The sequence below is a fragment of the Charadrius vociferus genome, unplaced genomic scaffold, assembly GCF_000708025.1.
Source record: "Charadrius vociferus isolate BGI_N301 unplaced genomic scaffold, ASM70802v2 scaffold472, whole genome shotgun sequence".
NCBI classification, from domain to species: Eukaryota; Metazoa; Chordata; class Aves; order Charadriiformes; family Charadriidae; genus Charadrius; species Charadrius vociferus.
Genome location: NW_009647735.1, coordinates 8833904 through 8839400, shown reverse-complemented (window position 1 = coordinate 8839400; position 5497 = coordinate 8833904).

Below are 5497 nucleotides of genomic sequence, written 5' to 3'. Positions count from 1 at the left end.
AGACAGGCAGGAGCTGTGGGAGCCTGACGCTCCCTGCCACCGGGAATGTGCGGGGGAGTGCTGTGTCCTGGTGGAGCCTCTTCTTAGGATAAGCCCTGAGCCCTCTCTTGAGTGGAAAAAGATGATCCCTGTAGGCGGAACGCAGAGCACCCCAAGAGCACGCCGCCCTTCCCAGGGCACTGCCTGGCTCCAGCAGGTCTGAAGGTGTCCCTGAGCAGCTGGAGATGGGCTTGGGTCCCGAAAAGCCCACGTCCTTCAGCCCCTCCCTGGTTTTCATCCTATATTCAGAGTGCAAAGGAAAAGTGCAGTCAGGGGGCCGGTGGATCATAGAATCATAGAATCATTTTGGTTGGAAGATACCTTTAAGATCACCAAGTCCAACCGTTAACCTGATAAGTTATCACTAACCCATGTCCCTCAGCACCATGTCTACCGACCTTTTAAATACCTCCAGGGATGGCGACTCCACCACATCCCTGGGCAGCCTGTGCCAGTGCTGGACAACCCTTTCGGGGAAGAAATTTTCCCTAATATCCATCCTAAACCTCCCCTGGCGCAACTTGAGGCTGTTTCCTCTTGTCCTATTGCCTGTTGCTTGGGAGAAGAGAAGGCACCCAGCAGCCAGGGATCAGTGATCTGAGGGCTGATTATTCTGCTAACCATGCCAAGAGGACGAGACGTGGGCCTTGCAGCTGATGGCTCAGCAGGGCGACACAGCTGCTGCTCTCAGTTTTTCTCACTTTTTTCATTTTTGTTCTCCACCTCACTTCTCTCTCCCGCTGTTCTCATGGGTTTGATGTGTTCGAAGCACCTTCTCCTACCCCCTCCCTTTGGGTGCATTTCACTGCTCTTAATTTCGTGGTCTGTCTCAGCTTTTTTCTTTTTAATGTTTCACAGGTTTGGGTTTCCTTTCTCTCCCCTGCTCTGCCAGCTCTGTCCAGACAGTGGCTAAAGCCCCAAATATATGATATGCCCAACAGTAAGCGTGAATTAGAGAAATTTGCCGATCTATTGCATTCTCAGCAGAAGCAGATTAGGTTTCCCATGCTGCTAAATCGCTGTGTTGGCTTCAGCTAGTTCTGTTTTCTTCTTCCTTTTTGCAAGCAACAACCCCCCAAAGAACAGCTTCTCCCTGGAAGCTTGGCTGGGGTGGCCACGTTGTGTAATGGAGACCATCTTCCAGCTGTAAACAACATCATTTATTTAGTTAGACAGGCTTTGCTGGGATGTTACTAGGGTTCAAAAGCTGGTTTTCACCCTGAGAGCAGCGGTGACGGCACTTAGCCAAGGGCCTTGTCCTGGGAGCCCCAGAGAAACATGGAAACGTGTGCTGCTCACCCCATCCGGGTACTCACGTTTGGGGCCACGCCGAAGGTTTTGGTGGGTGAATCCTTGTTTTCTGTATTCCTGGCACAGCTGGGACTGCTCCTTGGAGGATCTTGCTTTGGAGGGGTGTCCCACTGCTGGGATCTCCATGGCTTCTCTTGCCTCCTGCCGCAGCACAGTTATGAATATCCGTTGCTCCAGAACTTTGTGCGTCCCTGTGAAGGAGACGGGGTTCTGATGGTCTATGTGCAGCGTGAGTGAGCTTCTCTGTGTCTGCCAGGAATGGTCTTGCCTCTGGCTGGGGTTTTGTAGCTCAGACTGAAGAAGATGGATTGCTTGCACTGGTGTCCTTTTTATTCTACGCAGGCTTTATTTCTGGTTGTAATCCCAGCAGTGTTGCCATGTTCTGGCCCTTATTTAAGCCCAGTGCTCGCTCTAATTCTCCTTGAGTTCCTATTGGAGATTTTCAGAGCCCAAAAGCTCGCAGCTCTTAGAGTTCACCCTTGCCAGATGTTGCCTAACTGGACTAAAACATAGTGGTGAAACAGGACTACACAGCTGCAGAATGTCTCCTTGCTTCAGAGCCTGTATGCCCAAGGAAGCCCATAAGTATCAAAATGACCAGATTTTTACACCTTGTCATGGGTTTGGCAGTTCCAGCTGCTCCCTGTCACAATTCCATGACGCACAGGGGGTGGCAGCTGCCTTGCCAGGATTTTGGCTGCCTTGGGCCACCCTTGCTGGCGGCACCTCTGGTTGCAGCTGCCCTTGGGGTGGGAGCAATGCAGCGGTGTAGCATTGCCCAACGTGGTAGAGCGCTAAACCCTTGCTGGGGGCTGAGCGTTGATCCAAGATAGCGATGGCGGGTGTATGCTGCGTGTGCCACAGTGCCCAGCGCTCCCGTGCAAGAAGCGCTCATCATTGCCTGTCCTGCTTCAACTTCTTGAGCATCGTCACGGCAGCCAGCGTCACTACCACATCGGATGCCTCAGAGACGAGGTAGACATGGTGTTCCTGCCCATGGCAGGGGGGTTGGAACTAGATGGTTTTTAAGGTCCCTTCCAACTCTACCCATTCTATAGTCCTTGAGAAGAACAATATGATTTTTCTCTCTGGCTACTTTTTTTTATTTTAACAAATACTTTCCCACTATGGTGCATCCAATTATGAGCATTCGGCTCTTGGGCTGTCTTTTCCAGGCTCAGCTCTCTGTGCTCTGCGTGCAGGGATTTTGGTTGTCTCACTCCATCTGCAGGGAGGGTTTTCTGGAGCACATCGTGTGTTTTGGGTGAGGTGGCTCATCCTTCCGGCTTTAATGGAAAGGCTGAGCCACTGCAGGTCTTCTGTTAAAATGTATTCCACCCATTGCATGACCACGATGGTGTTTTGTCTTTTCTTCACACACTGATTTATCTGACATTTGGGATTTATAGCCCAGCACACCCACTTCAGAAATTGTTTATAGCTGATGTCAAGAGCCTTGCCTAACGCTGTAGATTTTAAGGAGCTGCATTCTCTTTACAGGATCGAGGTCTGAGACAAGCAGTCCAAACATCTACTTTGGCACAGTCTTGCTGGTCTAAGGAGTTAAAGGAGCCAAGGTTTGCTTTCTTTAAACTTTCTGGTGCGCGGAGGTGGGCTGAACAGAATCACTTAATAGCTTTGTGCATTAAAAGAAGGATTAAATATGTTGGAATACCCAACTGTTGGGAATATTCAGACTTCCCCAAAGCTTTATCTAGCTGCTGAACTCTTTTCACGTACATTTTTGGTACATAAGAGAAATTCCTGACAAAAACACTTAAAAAGCGGGAAATGATACTTGCAGGGAGTATAGTTTAATACAGCAAAGGAAGGAAGATTTTTATTGTTAACAGATGTCTGAAAAGAGACCCCCTGGGTACTGTGTCAGCTCTATCAAACTGGCCACGGAGTCCTTGCTCTTCCTAAAAAAAATCACTTGGAGACCCTACGAAGGAATGTGAAGTATGCTCCCACGTCCTTTAAATGCTGGTTATATACACGTATTAATACTAGTAAAGCAGAAGTTAGGCAGGAGGGAGCTCTCTCCCACAAGCTGTGGGCATCAGTGTCTTGACTTCTGCTGCTCATCACAGCGACTGGGCGGGAGAAGCGAGCAGGAGGAAATTACCTGTGATGAAAGATTGTTCCTTCTGAAAGCTGGACGCGGGTTCCTGTGGCGATCTGGTGGAGCAGGTCTTAGCTACTGAGATGCTGTTCTTCGGCCATAGCAGTGTGGATGGAATTTAGGCTCTGTGCCCGCTGTGGGCAAGCCCCGGTGCCTGGTGGTTTGTCTTCACTTGGGGCCGTGGCGGGAAGCTGTGCAGCGCTTGGGAACGGAGCTCTGGCCAAATCCAGAGCCAAATCTGGCCAAATCTTGCCTTCAGCAAGGCCGGGCGTGCTGTGTGCTCGCCCACGAGTGGGCAGCAGTGGCAGGGCGCATCTGACCTCACTGCCTTTAATAGCAGCGGGTGCAGCGTGTTCTCAAAGTCACTTACGTGCCTGTTTTCTTTACTACTTTTAGTAACTTGTAAAATGCTTACAGCCAATTATTTGAACAAACAATGTCATGGAAGATAATCTCTGTCTTGGCAGTGCTGTGAGCTGGACACAAATATCTCATAAAAGAAATGCTTTGGAAAAGTTTTCTGCATGCTGGAGGGGGAAAGGGCATCCCTCTTCCCCCCGAACTGCCTCTGCCTCGCTCCAGACACTGAACGGCTCCAAGAACTGGTTTCTTCCAGCAGATGAATGGGACCAGAGCTCTCTGATACCGTACTCTGATGGCTCCTGGCTGGGGGGGCCCTTGTGTTCACGGCCCTGCTGCTGCGCAGTGGGGAAGCAGGGCTTTCCCCAGGCCTGCCCCCCGCTTCCATGTGAAATCGTGGCTCTAGGAGGCAAACCGAAACACCGACTGAGGTCTTCCCTGTAAAAATGCTGGCAGTTGTCCCTCCTGGCCAAAACACTGGGTTTGTGGACCCTCCCTGTCAGAACTGATCATGTCTCAGACGTACAGAGAGCGTGCGAGAGCCACGGGTACTGGGTGCGAGCAGGACTCGCTGCCTCAGCCATTGATGTTCTGCTGGTCCCTGCTCCCAACTGCTCTTCCCTAAGGACCCAAAAGGATGCGAGAAAGCAGCTTTCTCTGCAAGAGTGCTTGGGGGCTGGGGAAGGATGAGGTAGATACTCCAATCTCACTTGCAAGACTGAGCAATTAATCCCTAGAGAAGCCCTTAAACAAACAAATGGGGGAAAGAGGAATGCATATAAAAGTTTATGGAGTGCTGGGGCAGCCCAGCTGCAGGCGGGATCACAGAATCATGGAATGGTTTAGCTTGGAAGGGACATTGAAGACCATCCAGTCCCACCCCCTGCCCTGGGCAGGGCCACCTTCCCCCAGCCCAGGTTGCTCCAAGCCCCGTCCAACCTGGCCTTGAACACCTCCAGGGATGGGGCAGCCACAGTTTCTCGGGGCAACCTGCCCCAGGGGATCACCACCCGCACAGCAAAGAAGTTCTTCCTAAGATCTCATCTAGATTTCCTTCCACTCTTCCAGTCTGAAGCCATTCCCCCTTGTCCTATCACTCCATGCCCTTGTCAAAAGTCCCTCCCCAGCTCTCCTGGAGCCCCTTTAGGGACTGGAAGGATGGTTTTGGTGAGGGTGTGCAGAAGGTCTGGCATTCAGCATGATGCAAGCATGCCATCCGGCACGATGGGAAATCGCCGCTGCCCCGGCAGTGTGTGGGTGCTGGGTCTGGCTCCCGTTGCCAGCCCCGGGACCAGGGAGTCGAGGTGTCCTGCTGTAAACGAGCTCCAAATGGGTCGGAGCCCTACTGGGCTGTGTTGGGTTATGCATCCTGGGGAGCACGTTTATGAGAGATTATTTTTTTTTTTCTCCCCTCTTGCTTTCTCCAAAAGAAACAAATCAAGCCTGTAAATACCGTCCGCGTCTGGATCCCACACTGCTTTGAGGATTTGGCAGGCTGGCGACGTTTAACCTCGAGAGTTGGCTCTAACAGTCGGCCGGCGCAGTCGGATACACTGCCTCTGAGGAATATTCCATCCCTGACAGCAGCACTCCACTGCAAAATCAAGACCAAGGGCTCAGAGTGCATAAACCCTTTCTGTTTTCTTTTTTTTTTTTTTTTTT